Source organism: Fukomys damarensis, unplaced genomic scaffold, assembly GCF_012274545.1.
Source record: "Fukomys damarensis isolate Sample0158 unplaced genomic scaffold, DMR_v1.0_HiC HiC_scaffold_5, whole genome shotgun sequence".
Classification (NCBI taxonomy): Eukaryota; Metazoa; Chordata; class Mammalia; order Rodentia; family Bathyergidae; genus Fukomys; species Fukomys damarensis.
The window spans coordinates 83,024,236-83,042,402 of NW_022900917.1; the positions used below are offsets into that span (position 1 = coordinate 83,024,236).

Consider the following 18,167-nt stretch of genomic DNA (forward strand, 5'->3'; position numbering starts at 1 on the left):
TCCCTTAGCTAAGGTCCAGGGTGGAGCCTATCCATCAGGATCATCTTGTGAGCAGGTCAACATCTCTGAGCAGAAGGTAGCTGGGGAGCGAGGAAGTCCAAGAGACTTCTCAGTGGTACAAGATAAGCTGGTCTGATGGTGAGGGTCAGCTCTGAACCCAGGGATAGATCTTGAGGTCACAGGCTGGAGGACCAAGCTGCAGGCTAAGCACACATGAAAGATAGGATTCAAGGGGGTGGCTGCTTGAGTCTGGGAGACTCAGGACCATTAATATGCTCCTGGATCTTGGGTTGAGGGAGGGAGAAGGGGAGCCTGCCCAGGTGGGGGCTCTGCAAGGCTGGGAGCAGAGACACAGTTGGCTGGACTCCTCAGCCAGTCCTAGGCAATGGTCATGGTCCCTGGAGTTGCTGTCACAACAAGGGCAACCCTAGTGAGAGGTGCCGCAGGTTGTTAGTCCACTGTCACTACAGCCATCACAGCTGAGCCCCAGCAGTGCCAGTGAGCCACACTGATGCACAGAGGGTGTCATAGTTCCCCTCTTTTGTCCTTATCCCCACAGAGGCAGGCACAGAAAAGTAGGAGGGTGAAGTTGGGGGCACTGATTGTTGCCACTTGATCCTTTTGTGCCCATATGTAGGTTTCACTTCAACTGTGTATCTCCCTTTTTAGAGGCCCAGGTGGTAGTGAGTCTGGTCCATCCCCTATCAGGCCATCTCTTTCCCTGGGAGTCTGCCTGGACACCAGAAAGTCTAGGAAAGGTTCTGCTGGTTTGGTCTGGCTGAGGACCCCAGGAACAGTTCTGTCTTTGGTATGGCTTGCCACATCCCTTCTGTCCATCTGTATCCTGCCTATCCTCAGCTTTGGCTCTGGCTGCAAGGTTGTTACCTACACAGTACCCAAACCATTGAAGTTTGGGGCCAGAGCACAGGTTTTTAACAGCATTAGCATTTGCACGGGGAAATTGAGGCATGGGGAAATTGTTTGAGGGATTTAGACCTGATACTGGCTGTGAGCTTGTGGCCAGTGACTAGTTAAAAGATGACTCTCCAATGATGGGAGACAGACCGGATTCTGTGCACAAGGCCAGTGTTTTAAACACATAAAGCACATGAACCCAAAGAAGCAAGCTACTTGCAGGAGGCACAATGGAGGCTGCACACACAAATGAGGAGGGACATTGAGGCAGAGTGGCCTCAAGGAGCCTGCTGTCTCAGCTTCCATTGTGGGACTCAGGATGTAGTGCTACTCACAAAGGCCACTGAGTTGAGGATGTGCCCCATGAAACTTGGTGTGCTTGGCAGGGATGGTTCAAATGTGGCTCCTTTGTGACCTGTCACTCATAGTCACATCCTAGCACCTTGAGGGGCACTTCCTTTATGTGACATGAGCCAAGACTGGGTTCTTATGACAAAGAAGTAGGTGACGCCCTGCAGGGCAAGGATGAGTCTGGAAGGAGAGGATAATGCAAGCTGACAGACGGACATATGCATAGTTACTGGTTACGACTTGTCATCTGCAGCAAGGTAGTATGAGGTCCTTGTAGAATATCACAGAGAGAAAGGAGAAGGAGCTGTTTGAGCAAGAACAGTGGCCTGTGGCCAAGACTCAGGCCATCACTGGTGCTGGGGACATCAGGGTGACACCAGCAGAGCCTGGCCTACCCTCCCTGTGCAGTGTAGGTGGCCATTGCTCCCCTGTCCCTGACTGTGGCCCTTCAAGGGACCTTGCCCCATGAAGATGAATGGTAGGAGCTGACATCTTGCCTGAGGGAGCAGTGGATGTGGTGGTCTCCATGGGGCTGTGGTATGGCTGTAATGGATGAGTAGAGGGCACACCCAAGAGCACCACCAGCAGTCCCTGTTCCCTTCTCCACCCAAAGGCTCCAGATGCCTGTGAGATCAGACACATTGCTTTTTCTGAGCCCTGTTGCTATCGCAATAGAGTGAAATGAAACAAGGGTGCAGCTTATAAGCCTCAGGCAAGTGTCTGATGCCCTCTAAAGAAGCCTGACAAAGGTGGCCTCCTTATCACAGGCCTGGGCTTGGTCCCTCTGTGCCCTGTCCCTGCCACTCACAACGATCTCTTTGTCCTGCTCCTGGCTTCACTATGATTCCTTCAGCTTCACAGAAGGAAGTGGTCATGGAGCCTGTGGCCCAACAACAAACTATTGGTGCTGTGGGGAGGGGACTGGGAGGCCATGGTGGGTCTAAGAGGTGCCACTGGCTGCAGTGGCTACACAGGGATGCTTCTGAGGCTTAAAAGGTGATGGGGCTGGCAGCTCCTGCAGAGCTGTGGAGTGGGGGGCCTGGGTGGGAGCAGAGGATGCATGCCGGGTATCAGCCACAGCCCTGGACTCAGAGGGGCTGCTATGTGCTTGGGAAGAACCAGGGTGGCTGTTCCTGCAATAAGAAAGCAGCCACAATGAGTACAGTGGGTGTGAGCCCTGGTGACTGGACAGGCTGGGGAGGTTGAGGCTGGCATCTATACCTCACTGTCACCTTTCATTAATGCCAGCACCATTGGCAGTCACCAGAGAGCCTGGACATCAACATTGCAGCTTTGCTGTCATTACCATAGCCCTCCCACCCCATGTCCCCCATCATTTTACCTCCTCTTTGGAAGTCTCTACCAGGGCACTGGGCTTCAGGTCTCTGACTCCATGGGGCTGTCATGCTGAGAGTTGCATAGAAACACAAGGACACCCAGGTCTTCAAAGATGGCAGTCTAGGGGAGAAACCAGTGAACCGGCCAATGAGTGACTTAGGCAAAGAGCTCCATGAATCACGAGTTAGAACGTACACCCTGAGAAGGGCTGACTCTGGACAGGACCTAACAGTGAGACGTTGTGGTTTAAATCTGGATGTCCCCGCAGAGTCTCACACACTCATAGGTGGGTCTTTTGAAAGGTGATTGGATTATGGGGGCTGATAACTGACTTGCTATTAGGAGGTGGAGTCTGGTCTGAAGAGGTGGGTCACAGGGCCATGGCCTGGGAGGGTTTATCTTCCTTTCCCACTCCATGAGCAACTGTCCTTCCACCCTGCTCCATGCCATGCCACCCTGCCTTGGAGCCAGCTGTCTATGAACTGAAACCTCTACAAACTGTGAGTCAAATGAACCTTTCCTCCCTCAAGTTGTGGGTGTCAGGTATTTTTTCCTGATGACAAAGAAGGTGACTAAGACATGAGAGAACCGTGGGCATGAGCCTGCAGGGAGAGGGGACAGCAATGAAGGGACACTGAGGGGGCAGAGTGTTGGCCTAGGAGGTGGCAGATGCCAGGGAGGAGGGGGCCAGGCCCAGATGGGTGTTCTTACGTGTAGTGGAGTGGATATCTCCTAGGGCCTTTGCCTAAAACTGAGATTATGGACCACGCTAAAACCTGGAAAGCCAGAAAGAACTTTGTCATTGGTCTTGTGTCCAGCCACCCCTGTGAGGAAGCCCCTCCCAGAAGCAGCTGACTGTCATGAATTAGGGAGCAATTAGTCCATGTTTTATACCTTCCCTATTCACAAGTACCATAAACAATATGTTCTATTTTCTTGTGTGTTTAAACATTTACATAAATGGGATCTTAGCGTAAGTATGTTGTGTAGTTCCTCTCTTTACTTAACACTTTATTTTGAAGATCTATTCATGTTGACAAGACAGATCTAAGTAAATGTAAGTGCTTCTGTGCATCAAGTTGTATGGAAGTATTTCAGTGTATGAATATCTGTTCATTTCTCATGGGTTTTTGGCTCATGCTCAGTGTTTTCTGTCACAAATAAAATCACAAGAAGACTGGCTGTTGTCTGGCTTATCATGTACCATGTACTACTCTGGTAATTTAAAGAGAATTCACACAAACATGCTTGAAAGGAAAGTGCCCACTTTGCAGCTTGGGAAACTGAGGCACAGAGAAGGAACACACACTGACCAGGTCCAAGCAGCCAGGATATGTCTGAGAAGTCCATCCTGGGGCCAGACCCCTGGCCATGATGCACAGCGCTCCATCTTATTTCTGTATGGCAGCACCCAGTGAGGGAACCCACAGGGAATGGGACCAGGCTCCTGACCAACTTGATGGTGCTAAATGCTTTCTAGGGCCTCCTCCCATGGTCCTACACCCCACACCCCACATCTGCACTGGGATATCAGACTGCAGGCTGGATTTGTGCCATCTAGATAGGTGTTGTGATAGTTCCTGAATACTCTGTGTGTGTGTGTATGTGTGTTACTGACAATTAAACCCAAGGCCTTTGCACTGAGCTATATCTCCAGCCTTTTTTTTTTTTTTACTTTTTATCACAAGACAGAGTCTCACTAAATTGTTCAAACTGGGCTCAGACTTTTGATTGTCCTGTTTCAGCCTCCTAGAGTGCTGGATTACAGGTATACGCCATTGAACCCAGCTCTCTTTTCTTTCTGGTACTGGGGATTGAACTCAGGACCTTGTGCTTGCCAGGCAGTCATAGCACCATTGAGCTACCTTCTCCACAGCTTTTGAGTACTGGCTCTACTGTCACTTATCAGTGAGCATATTTGTCTTAGTTACATCTTGTTTCTGGGACATCATACCTGATACCTGTAACTTAAAGGAAGAGAGATTTACCTTGGCTCACATTTTTTAGTCCATAGTTTGTTGGCTCCAAGAAAGGAAGGCATGGTGAAAGGACCTGGAGAGAGGAAAATTTCTCAAGGCATGGGGAAGCAGAGAAACAGGAGGAGCTGGGGAGAGAGATAAATCCTTCCAGACCACGCCTCAGCGACCTGCCTCTTCTGACCAGGCCTTACATTCTAATAGCAGGTCAGCTATAAACACCCATAATCCAGTCATCACCATGCCAAGGCCCACTTATTGTGCATGAGGCTCTTGGGAGACATCTTGACATAAACTATAACAATGTTTTAACAGTGTGATTTAGACTGCCTCTTTGGTGAATTGCCCATTCATATGCTTTGCCTGTTTTCTCTACTGAGTTGTCTGTGTCTTTATTGATTTGTACACCCTAGGTATGCATTCTGGATATCGATCTGTTATTTACTGTGTATTGAAAAAGCTGTCTCACTTTGTCACTTATCTTTCAGTCATGTGTATGATACTTTTTCATACAGAAGTTTTAAATTTTGATAGACTCCTATTGATTAATTTTTCTGTATATGTACTCATTTTGTCTTGTTTTAAAACTCATCCTTACCCTGAAGTCATTAAATATTTTTCTGTACTTTAATTGCTTCAAAGCTTTGTCTGTCACACTTGGATCTTTAATAATATGCACAGATCGTTATCCAACCGCTATTCATAGCTGGGGGTTAAATTGATCACAGACCTGGCCATTGTACACACTCTTTTCCAATTCCTTGCCATTGCAGCAGACCCCTGAAGCTTTGTCCCTAAGGGTCGTGTATTCTAAGCACCTTGTCACCACTCCCCAGAATACTGAATAGCTTTCACTAAGTCAGAAAGTGTCCCCACAGCCCAAACACTGAAACCCTGAGGTAGAGGTCCCCAGGAAGGTCTACAGCCAGGGGCCAATGCAGGACAGGCAATCCTGTGTGAGGCTCATTCTGAGCAGAAGGGAGTGCCGGAAAGAGGTTCAGAGGGAAGCCAAGGATGCGGATCACTGAGTGGGCATGGCGGAGGGCAGGCTGCATCCACATAGGGAGGTGGGAGGCCTGTCAGGTTACACTCAGGAGGATGAGTTGAGGGAGGAATGGTGGCCAGTGGAGAAGCTTGGGCTGAGTACATAGCCTGCCTCTGCTGCTCATCAGCCCTAGAGTCACTAGCTGCTAGAGGCCTGTTTCCTCACTTAGGAAGTAGGCACACAGCAGCTTCTCCACCGTGCCCACTGGGACTGAAGCATGCTGCATTTGCTGAGCCAGGCACAGTGAGCAGGCAGGGACAGGTGCCTATGGCTTGGCTGTGGCTCCCGGCACTGCCGGCAGTGTTGGCAGGGTGGTGGTAGTCAAGGCAGCTCTGTCCTGTCACACTCAAGCTGACTCAGCCCCTATCACTCAGGCCAGGCTCAGACCCTGGTTAGAGACAGGACCGATCAGAAGAAGCTGAGTGTACTGGGTCATGTGTCCCTGGCCACCTCGTGTTGAGGTTTAGAAAGTCTCTTTCCCTCCAGCTGAGCTCAGGCAGGCCATCCACATAGAATAGCCCAGAAAAATTTCATTGTCACCCAAATACTGAATAATGATTTTTTATGAAGTATAAGTTTACCCCAATTACTTCACAGACTATAGTCATACTTTTTTAAAAAAAAATCATTGTTTATCTGGAATTCAAATTTGGCTGGGTGGCCTGTGTCTTTTATTTATTAACTATGGAGGTCCCATTTGGTGGCAGGTCTGGCTAGATGTGGCAGGGCCTCAGGTCTGCCCATGAGAACTGAGGTTAGAAACAGTAGTGAGTGGGGAAATCAAGGCAGAGCCCAGCTGAAGGGGAGGGCTTGGCAATGAGGTGGCAGCAGTGACTGACAAGCCAGGGTGTTGTGACTAGGTGGGCTGCAGGGTGCCCCTTGATTTCCAGTCCACTCACTCTCAGGCCCTGGGTGCCTTCCCACTGCATTGCCTCAGCTGTGTAGATCAGGGATGGGACTGAGCTTCCCTGGGGTCTCCCCCTCCCACAGTCACAGTCTGGGTGACATTGTCTGTACAGAAGGAAGGCTGATGGATGATCAGTCCCCACCTACAGGATGGGACCTCAGAGCAACACTGGCCAGTGTGTGGGTGGCTTCCTGCAGGAGGTGATGTTAGGGCTGGGCGGATCCAGTGCTCGCTGGGTAGAGGAACCTAGTGAGCAGAGCCAGGAGGTGTGGGGCTCAGGGGCTCCTCCTGCCCCTCCCCTGTCACCTGCTACATCCAGGAGCAAGGCTTTCCCCCCAGTTCTCACAGTAACCACTGAAGATATGTTGGAACAATGAAACTGTACAGTTTTGTTTTTAACTCCTGTGGGCAGGTAGCTTTGCCTGAGGTTGTGGAGACACAGTTCGACTCTGGGTCTATGGTGACACAGTCATATCTTGCCTGCAGGACTCCCCTGCCTAACTCTGGCTCTGGAGTATCTAAAGGGCTTTACAGTGGCTCCCTCCATCTGCCATCAGCAAGGCCCTCCCAGACACTGGAAGAGAAGAGAGAAGAAGACAGAGAAGGAGATACAGAGCCTCAGGCCTCCTTCTATCCTCTTCAGTACTTGGCCTCTGAGGCTCAGGGGGAGCTGGAGGATAGGGATGCTTCTCTTGGGCAGAGCTTGGGGCAAGACTGGAACTGCCACACGGCTGGGAACAGGATGCTTGGCACAGTCAGAGCTGGGGACATTCTTCCTCACTAGCCACTGAGATGCCGTGTCTCCCATGGCATCGGTAACTGGAGTGTGGGGTGGGCAGAGAACAGAGTTAAAGAGCTCACTGTACTGCCCCCTTTGTCTGTCTGTCTGTTTTGCAGTGGGAGACTTAAGTCCAGGGTAGCAGAGGGACTTGCCTGTGCAAGCAGTGAGCAGCGTGTGGCCCAGAGCCTAGAGGTCAGGCTGACCTTGTGCCAAGGCCAAGTGCTGACACCCCTACATTTGCCATGTGGGCTGTTAAAGGGATGTTTCTTGGTCACCTGCCTAGGGTCCTTGACCTTGGGGTAAATGAAAACATGTGTCCTACATCTCAGCTTATTTCTCAGCTGAGAAGAGCCCAGTTTCCTGTCATCCCAGTGATCCCCTCCCTGCACTTGGCTGTCCCTCTGCTCCACACACTCCTGGGGACACCAGGGCTCTGTTGAGTCGTACTGAAGCTGGAAGCTCTCAGAAAGCCCTGTATTGTCTTCCACTGCTCCCAGTCCTGGCTTCCTCTTGGGGCCTCCACCCCTTCCTACGGAGGAGCCCCAGTCCTGGATCTGTATCAAGGGGTTCCCACAGGCCAAGTGAGCCTGCCCTAGGACAAGGCAGAGATTGCCAGGGGAAGGGGCTGCCTCTCTCCCCCTTTCCTTTTCCTCTCACTAAAGATTCCTGGCCCAGCCCATCTGACTGAAGCTGACTCAGACCCAGCTGGTGGCAGGTATGGCTCATTTCAGTGCAGCACCCCTAGGAGGCTGACACAGCTTTCAGTAATGGGCCCCCCTAACAGGGCAGTGGCCTGGCAGGAGAACAGCACTGTGCTCCTGAGCATGACACGCACAGGCCTTCTGCCCAAGAAACAGCTGTTTTCAGCAGCAGCAAAGTGGAGCTGAGCCACTGCCTGTCTGCACAGCTGGGCGCATCTGTAGCAGGGCGCCCTCCAGGTGGGTGCCTGCTGTAGTCCAGGCTGGGGCTCTTTTCCAGGGTTCTCTGGAGATAAGGGCTAGGGCCACATGCTAGGAAGGGCAGAGAAGCTGCAGCTAGGGTCAAGGGGACCTTTGCCTATACTCCATCATCCTTATCCAGGCTGTCTCTCCCCTGGGGCCAGGTTCCTCTGGGCTCCGCCTTCTTTTCAGAAAGTGTCACAGGGTAGCATGGGATTTGGCAAACGCTTTTCCAGAATTCTTGGTTTTGGGGCACAGAAAGCTGTCTTCACTGGCAAAGCCAGGGAAGGAGGTCAGGCTTCCCTTGACATTGTCATCTCCGTGGTTCACCTCTCCTTCATTCCCCCCTCAGAGTGGATACTGCTTGCAGCAGGCCAGGCAACCCCAGGCTTTCTCCCAAGCACCAATTGGCCCAAGGAGAAGTGGTTTCCCATCTCTTGATCTGTCAGGAAACATCCCAGAAAAGAGTTCATGGTCATCCTGGAAGGAATCACAGGAGAGAGGCACTGCTGGTTGGTTGTGTTGGGCACTAGGCTACCAACTCAGATCTCACAATCTTGAGGTCAGTGTTATCTTGTCTGGGAATAGGAAAGTATCCTGAAGGCCACATGCCCTTGGCTATGGGTGGAATGTGGATCACCTGTTACTCCTGAGGTAAGACAGCATCTGCTGAGGACAGGCATTTGGGTGTAGAGAAAATCTGGCTGCTCATTAACTTAATCCTTATCCACCCATTCTCTAGAGTTGCTGTTCCATGAAACATGCTACCCTTTACCCCTCACTTCTCACTAGCTAATAAAAGTGGGCCAACCTTGGAGTTTTATTTGAGTCTGTCTACTACAGGCAGGTCTCCTCCTGGTTTCCCCTTTATATCTTGAAAATTATCTCTGTCTCTTTCTTTTTATTTCTAGTCATTCCTTCCAAAAGGTACCTGAGGGTCTGATCAGCCCTCAGTATGGCCTGGCTGAGTCACCAGCAACCTCCTGGACCTAGGAGTTAGAAAGGTGGGTATGGTGAGGTCCCAGACCTCTGCATGGCCAGGTGGGTGGAGGGTTCCCCAGGGAGGTGCCGAGTGCTGCTGTTGGCAGGGGACGTGTACTGTGCAGGCCTCCTGGGCTGCTTTCCTGGCTCTGAGCTCACCTTCTTGGATCCCCATGTCCTCCTTTGAGGAATGGAATCCACAACAGGCCCTCCTCACTATGCTGTTGCCAGGACATGATGCAAGTGTGTTCACCTTGCATTCTGCAAGCCTTCATGTGAAACATTGAGGTGAGATAGTGGGAGACTCACAGTAACCCTGATTCTGAAATTTAAAATCATGGTAACTTGGCAAAGATGACACCTGGAATATAATCAGCAAGTGGATAATCACTCCCACATTCACTTGGCTAACAGCAGCTGGGAGAGTAGATGTGAGAATAAGCATCCTCCCTTCTACAGGTGTAGATGAGACCTCAGTTTAGAGAAGTCCCACACCCTGGATCTGAGGCTCCCCTGGGCACCTGGCTCTACCTGCAGCTTCAGCCTCCCAGAGCCCTGCTATTGAGCAGTGGCCATGCTGGAGGCATGTATCGAGTGTGCCATCTCACAGCTTTCAACCCCATTGTACCTCACCCATTTTATGGGTGAAGAAGCTAAGGACCTAGCCTTCATCTCCCACTTCTCTCCAGACAACACCTTCTTCATCAGATCTATGGGGTTTCAGTCACATAGCTTCCTTTGGATATCAACTTCAGAGGTTCACACAACAGGAATAGGCTATGTGGCCTTGCCTAAGTTACCTGACCTCTCTGAGCATTAAATTCCCCATCAGTATGGGGCTGGTGACATAGTCAGCCTCTCAGGATCCCTTGAGGCCTTTGAAGACAGTGTCAGCAAGAGCACTTGCAGGTAACAGGCCCAGGATCAGGTAGGGGTGGCCCAGATGGGGGATGCAGCTCAATGGTCTATCCTGAGGAGGGCAGAAGGCAAGAGAGAACAAGGAGGAGGCTGGGGTAGCAGCAGCCTTTCTCCAAAGGATCTCCAAGGAGGCTGCTGGTTGGGGGCCATCACAGGGAGAGAGGGCCACACGTGGGATGGCCCAGGGGCCATAAAACCTGGTAAGTGGTGGGGTGGTGGGAAGTCAGGAGTCACTGAAGGTGGCTGAGGCATGAGGCCCAGAAGGGACAAAGGGAGACATCCACAGATTCCAGCTACATAGTAGGGAGCCTTGAATGCAACTGGGGGCCAGGAGGCTCAAGCCCAGAGTACAGCCAGCTGGTGTGTTGTGGGGTGTGTCTTGAGACCAAGATGCTTGGTGATCCAGGATAGGGCCAGGGCTGGATCTGGGTCCATGGGCATGGGAAAAGGACCCCTGGACCATCTTCCTTCACATCCTCTCCTGACTGATGCCATACCCACACCCCCTCTGTTTCTGTAAATGCAGAGATTTCCAGGCTGAGCTCCAGAGTGAGGCTGAGGTATGGCCTATCTGAGGGGTCAGTGGAGAGAAAGGGGCACAGGAAACCATAAGCTTATCCAGCACAGCCCTTGGGCCTGGTCCACTCCAGCTGAGCCTTATTAATTAAGCATCAGTGACACCAGGCCTCTGTCTTGGCTGCAGCACAAAGGGTTGCCTTCCTGAAGTGACCACAGGCAGGCTAGCCCTTTCTCTGGATAGCTGAGGACAGGACAGGCTCCTTTAATTCTGCCCTGCTCTCCTCAGCATACAGAAAACTAGTCAGGCCCTGATTACAGCCCCAAAGTGTTGCTTTTTGGAAAAAGGCAACCTTGGCAAAGGTAGAGCCCAGGGGCTGGGGGTGGGGGATTCCCTGTCCAGTGATCACTGTGGCATCTCCTCCTATGAGTCCTGGCTAAAGAACATTTTAGTGGCATAGGGTGGAGTTCTGGGGACCAGCAGGGAGGCAATTTGCCTAGGGGAGTGTGTACATGAAGCCCTGTCCTGGGCTGTCATCAGTCACATAGGTGAAAAGAGCCTCGGTCAAGCTGGAACCATGTGGACTTGGGTCTCAAAGTGGGATGGGAAGAAAATGGGACCACTAGGATCAACAACTCAGCCATCAGCTCCCTAGGCAGAGAGGCAGGGGCTCCAGGACTCGTGCACTGAGTGAAAGGGCTGGCTGTGGAAGCCTGGCTCCCTTTGACTCCACCTGTGATTTGGTTTCTGTGGCTCACAAATGTTGAAATTCTGGGCTTCTAATAAGCTAAAATTCTGGGCTCCTAAGACAGTGTTAAAGATTAGATTTACTTATTTTAGCCCAAGCTTAATCAGAATAAAATTTGTGGTGACTTCTAAGAGTCTAAGCTTCTCAAAGGATGCATCCTTAAAATTCTAACTCCCTAAGCTGATTGTATGCATGTATGGCGGGGGATGGGGGGGGGAGAATTGGATGATCCTATGCCCCTGAAAGTGTATGCTTCTTAGAGTCTGTGCTTCTAAGAGTCATATTCTCTAATTCTGCGTCTTCAGTGGGGCCTGAGTGGAGGAGCTAGGCTCCAGCGGGCAGAGGCGACAATGCCCCGGCTGATGGGCTGCTGTTGTTAATCTTTCCTTTGAGGGGCTTTGATGAGCTCCGGAGGCAGACACACAGCTTCTGAGCACAGCTGCTTCAATCAGAGGGGAATTTTGCTGAGCAGTGGTGATTTGAGATTTGGGGGAGAAGCTAACGGCAGCTGTTCTTAGGGGGTGATCAAAATCTGGAGGAGAAGAAGCAGTACTAACAAAGCAAGGTGTGAACACTGTAAGGAGACCAGCCCACACAAATTGGAGACTGGAGAGCTGGCTTTGCCCTCCGAGCCTCACACGTGCACAACACATTCTCCTCCCATGAAGATCCCCTGAGTCCCCTCCCAGGGCACTCTCCTCTGATACTCTTCCCACAGAGCTAAGTTCTCTAGACTGGCAAAGCAGTCCCTAGGGAAAGCCTTCAGCAGAGGGGCAGTCCCCATAATATCCCCTCACATCCAGCACTGACCAGGCCAGCTTTATGGAAAAAAGACTCTATCCTTCCCTGGGAAAAGCACTCACTACACAGTATGGCGGGACGAAGGGGAAGACAAAGAATAATCGGTGTATCTGGTCTCCACTTGAATAGAAGGCACCAGAGCTAGGGAGGTGGCCAAGCAACTAAGCCTTTATCATCACATCCACTCATTATTCATTCATTATGCAGGCATTAATCATGCATATGTTGGTTCAAGAAGCAAAACTACCTTTATCATCACATCCACTCATTATTCATTCATTATGCAGGCATTAATCATGCATATGTTGGTTCAAGAAGCAATCATTATTTCACACATGTACTCAATTCACCCATTAATTCATGCATGTACTCAATTCACCCATTACTTTATGCATGTATGCATTCAATACCAGCACTGGGCCAAGGACTGGACCAGAACAGCGTGATAAAACTGCCAGTGATCAACCTCACAATGCTCAGATACACCCATGTGCCCAGGCCAGGTGTAGGTGAAGAGGAGGGGATGAGTCTGTTCTGCTGGCAGGAGCTGAGCCCCATGGAACCCTGGTTGCAGGGAGCTGAGAGGAGATGCTGGCTGAGGCCAGGTTCTTGGAGCTTCTCTGCATCCTGAAGCACCACCATAACAAGAGCCTTTTCTCCAAGGGACTCCTGGATGGAGGGAAGCAGGTGATGTAGTCTCTGAACCTCTACCTGGGCCCATGCCCAAGCCAAATATGACCCAGGAAGGATTCAAAGACTTTGGGCATGCCCTGAGAACTCCACCAGGTCAAGGCTTGTCTCAAGTTGGCCTTTTGCTCTGAGCACCTAACATCTTCCCTGGCCATGTCATTCCTCATACACTGCTGGTGATTGGGCTTTGGCCTTATTCAGTCAGGGGATGATAGCCCTCAGTCTTCCTCTATCAACTTAGCTCTGAGGGGCTTCTTGTCTCAGTGGCACCTACTATGTGAAGTGTGAAGAAGACCTCTTTCTAGCACCATCCTGGACTCCATGTCCTCAGGTCCTGCTGACCAGCTTCCCCGAGACTGATGATGATAGCTCCACAAACTCGCCACATGCTCAGACTCCACTGGCCTGGACTCAGCCTGCTTAGTCACTGTGAGCTCAGATTCAGTATATCCTCACTTCTGTGGACACCTCTGCACCTAAGGTTTCACAGAGTCACTTTCCAGAGCTGAGTGGGCTATGACCCAGTCCCCACTTCCCATTGGAGAGGAAGGAGTCCTGTTCTGCAGCCCTCCTTTCCAGCAGAAAAAGCAAAGCCAGAATGTTCTTCCTGTCACCCTCTCCTCTCCACTCCCTGCCCGGAGGCTAAGCAGGAGAGGGCAAGGTGCAGAAAAGAGAGTGGTCTACTCTGAACTGCAATGGCATTGAGCATCCCTGCGCACATGTGGGAAGTGACAGTGGAGGCCATCTGGCTTTCTACCACCACAGGAGGCTGCCAGCAAGCTTGCTCTGATTTTTGTTGGGTCAGTTTGCTGGCCGGACTATCCTTTCTAGCTTGGGATGCTTTGGCATGTGGGAAGTGGAGCATGGGGCACTAATCCTCACGCTGATCCCACACGGGCTTCAAGGGAGATGGGGATCAGTTATACACATCCTGTGGGATCATGGTGCCATAGGCTGGACAGCATACCCTACAACTCATAAGCAGGTGACTGCTCTGTCCTTGGATGAGATCAGTCCTGCCCGGAAGGTCATAGCCAGTCTTCTGAGTGTCACACTGTGAAACGTGAAGATGAAACACAAGCAGAGGTGGGAAGGGTCCAAGTACTTGGTCCTGTTTGGAAAGTTCTGGGGATCGAGGTGTTGGCAAGGTGAGCGGGCTTCATTGTGTCTGTTCGCATGTCCAAGAGGGACCAGCCTTCGGTCATCATTCCCTCTCATTCATGGAAGGGCAAACAGACGTCAGTGCCACAGTTAAGTTTTCACCCTGATCTCCATGGGCCTGGAAGTCCCAACTTCTGCTGGGGCAGCCCCAGCTGTGCAGCCCTGCAGTTGGGCAGATTCCCTGTGCTGTGGTCTAGACCTCCCTTTGCAGAGGAGGCTTTCTCTCGTTGAGTGAAAGAGGCCTTCACTGTCTAAAGCAGGCCAGCAGTGCCCTTGTCCTCCCCTCCCGCTCTTTTCCCTTCCAGGTGACATATTCTGGAGCAGAGATTTTGGATGGCTCCTGCTTCAAGGAGTGGCCACCTAAGATGCACCCTTGGCTCACAGGCTCTTTCTTTAATTCTCCTTTCCAGGCCAGGCAGAGATGGAAGAGCAGGTGTTTCCAATTAAATGAGTCCATTTAATCTCTCCCTGGGCTGCAACTAGGTGCGAGACTCCGCAGGCTCATTCATTGGCTTTGAACTCTGTGGCTCCACCTTGCTCAGTGCAGAATTTCCCAAGCAGGCAGACTGGCTGTGTGTGCTGAGGCTGCAGAATCCTATTCTCAGGTGAGCCTGGCACCTTCCCTTTCCTGCAGCTTTGTGTGCCAGGAAATTGTCTACCATGGTCAGGCCTGTGGGTGGACTTGGGCCAGCCTCACCATCCAGGTCACCCCTGAAAGGCTGAGATGCAAACACACGTGGTGGAGATGGGAATATTCTGGCTGTCACTCTCAGGGGGCTGGTGGGAAGTGGGCTCTAGAGGAGGGGAGAACGGAGCGCTGTGGTGGGAGCAGCCTGGCATATTTACGGTCCTCGCAGGCTTGCTTTCCCAGCTCAGCTGTCAGGCCTGTCAGAATTAGCACCTTCTAGAGTGGGAGGTGGAGGAGAGGGAGCGTGGATCGTAGGGCTTCCGGCTGTTGCACACAAGGGAGGCATGGGTGGCGGAGTTCTCAGCATGCAGAAAGAAGGTCACCAGGACACTGGTGCTGTGCTTAGAACTTACCTGGCACACAGGCTCCAGGTACTGGAATAAAGGGAAGGGCGTGGAAGAGCATGGTGCAGGGCAGACGCTCCATCACTGAGGCATTCACTTGTCTTACATCTTCAGATCCACTTGGGTACCGTGACAATTGTGATATTGCTGTGTGGATGACAGTGCTTCCTTTTTACAGGTGGAGCCTCCCCAAGGCTATTTGTTCTGGGCACTGCAGAGCCAGGTGTGAGTGAGGTCATCCCTGGGCCAGGTGGGGCCCATGGGCCACCATGTGATGGAGGTTCCTGCCCTACTATCCACTGTTCCTTAATCTGCAAACAGAGGCCCTTCAGCCTTACTCCCATCTGTTCACTCATTCAGTCAACTATCCACTTACTAAAGGCTCTCTGATCTTAACTATGCACCTAGAAGTGTGGTAGGCAGAGTGTGAGAGGAGGGGACTCACATCATTCCCAGCCCTCAGCGGAGAAGGGAGAGAGCCAAGCATAGCCCCTAGAGGAGAAATCCCTTGAAGGCCACAGTGGGAATTGATAGGCCAGGCCGAAGGGCGCATCTCAGATGAGTAGTGTTTCCACAGGATCCTTGGATTGTTTTTTTTTTTTTAATTGAGTTTATTGGTACATTTAGGTATACAGTACAGTTACATTCATTATTGGGATCTTGTACCTTTACATGACAGGTCTTGGTTCTCATTTTTTTCCCTTGTCCCTGCCCTCCCTTCATCCCCTTCTTGGATTGTGTTTTAGCTCAACAGCCTTACAAGGAAAGGAAGAGTGGTCCTGACAGGAGAAGCATATGCCAGAGCCCTGAGGCAGAGGCACAGTATCTATTAGGGTCCCGAGTAGCCCAGAGATCTGAAGACTGGAGGGCTGAAGGCTGAAGCAGGAACCTTGGAAGTAAGCTGGAAGATGGAGGGGACCTTGCACACAGTGCTTCCAGAATTTGCAGGAGGTTGATTCGGCCTCAACGTGAGGCACATGTGGTCAAGTCAGATGTAGGATTTAGCATCACGTCTAGGAAGCCCTGGAGGAAGTGGGCAGGACGTTGGGCATTAGTCCAGGAGGCCATCAGTGGCCTGAATATCAAGGGTGAGAAACAGGGAGTGGCTTTGAAGGACACCTGGGCAGAATGATGGACTTAAAGGCCAGGACCTCTGTAGCCTCTTCTGGAACAAGGCTGCCATGCAAGGGGAGGGACAAAAAAGAGAAGAGACCCAGCTGTGGCTCTGGTTCTGCCTGTGGCTTGAGGGTTTGGGGCAGGGTGGAGTAAGGATCCCTTCACCTCTGGCACTGAGCAAGAAATGTGAGAGGAACTGGTGAAGTGAGCTGGGAGGTGGGATTCAGTTAGTTTGGGGTTGGTTTTGAACATCAAATGAGGAATTTGGATTTTCTTCTTGAATTTTTCTCTACTAACAGAGATACATCTAAGCACAGGTTAGGTGGCAGGGAGAACCTTGGACAAGGTTGGCCTGCTACAGCCATAGAGGTCGTCATCTATGCATGGAGGCTGGACATCTATCCAGTTAGGGGGTGAAGGTTGCACACCTGCCTCATAAGTGCAAGGTCCTGAGTTTGATCCCCGGGACCACAAAAATAAATAAACAAACAAACAAATAGATAAATAAATAAAATTTTTAAAGGTGAAGGTGCCAAAGGGGCCTGGGAGCACAGGAGCCCAAGGATTCTCGGGAGGAGCCTCTCAAAGTCCCTGGGGGGCTGTGGGGTGGGATGCTTAGGCCTTACCCAACTTGAAGCAGAGATCTGAGCAGTTGCAGTGGCTGCGACCATTTTCCAAGCTCCTTCAAAGACACAGGCTGGTGGTTAGGCAAATGTCCCTAAGGCCAGAGCCAGAATCTGCCCAGCCAATGGGGACTGGGTTGGCAGAATTCTGGGGTCAGAGGTGAGATGTTAAGCACTTGGTAGCCACAGGGACTAGGTTATGGTAGCAATGGTGCCCAGAAGTCTACACGTCTCAGTTCCACTCAGTATCCCACGTGACCCTCATAGAACATAGGCTGTCAAGGGCTGCCATGTATCCATGGCCCTACAGCTCAGCAGTGGCAACTATCACTGGAAGTCGAATCCTCATGTAGTATCCCTTCAACCCTCTGGCCACATCAGGCCAGATGAAACTCCTGTTACTTGAAGGTCACCTATCCTGGGAGGCCCTGGGAGGTTCACGAGGTCTGCCTGCTTGCCTGTTCATGTTACCTGCTTTAGCTCCCCCTGTCCTCACTGCCCCCGCTCCAGGCAGAGTGCTAAGGCCAACACAGTCATTGTCACCCGTGTCAACTCCCAGGCAGACACACTGAAGTTCAAGGCTCCAGGCAAAGGCTCTAGGACCACTTCTGCCCTGCACTATCATGGCACCGAGAACAGGAATGTGGACCCCTCAGAAGGCCTTCCCCCCTGGCTGTGACCATGGGTGTCCCTCAGGGTAAAGCAATGGTGACCAGCTCCTGAAGATGTGCTCCTTGTCAGCCCCACAGTGTCTCCAAAGGGACTGCGGAGGGGCCCAGCCAAAGCGCTGTTAGCACTGAAAATGCTGGGAGCATATGTTGTGCTATTTCTGTTTTTCAATAAAATCAACATTAAAAATTTTTAACAAAGCATCAGGCACCACTGAGAGCAATTAGCATCGCATCACAGGCCAAGTGGTGGCTTTGTGGAGGAAGGCAGCCACAGCTGCCTCATGTTGTGAGCCCTGACCCTCCTCTGTGACTCATGTACCCCACTAACAGGGTCTGTGCTGTGTGGGGACAGGCCAGCGTGGAATTTCCCACTGCAGAGCCAGCTTTAGTCATCTTCTGATCTTTCCCCCTAAAAAACAGAATTTTGTAGCAGGCTCAGTATGTAAACAGGATTCAGGACAAAGCTTATGACCAAAGATCGGGAATAACTGTGGCCAGAGTTTGGGGCTCAGTCTGTGGCCAGGGATCAAGTCTCAGCTATGGCTAGGGATCAGGGGCAAGTCTGCCAGAGATCAGGTCCCACTCTATGACCAAGGATCAGAGTTTCCTTTCCTACGAGTATCAAGGGTCAGTCTGTATCGATATTAAGGCTCAGAAT

General features: G+C 51.4%; 1 protein-coding gene across 4 annotated transcripts in view; it reads right to left on the minus strand.

Annotated features, from left to right (window-relative positions):
- Positions 1-18,167, minus strand: part of LOC104872897 — a 501,420-nt gene that overhangs the window by 35,212 nt on the left and 448,041 nt on the right. For 3 of the 4 annotated variants that reach the window (XR_004516037.1, XR_004516035.1, XR_004516036.1), the window contains one exon: positions 2,609-2,724. The exons of the other annotated variant lie outside the window; for it this stretch is intronic. The gene's annotated coding sequence lies outside the window, so the exon portion shown is untranslated. The remainder of the gene's footprint in view (positions 1-2,608; positions 2,725-18,167) is intronic. 4 annotated transcript variants of the gene reach the window in all.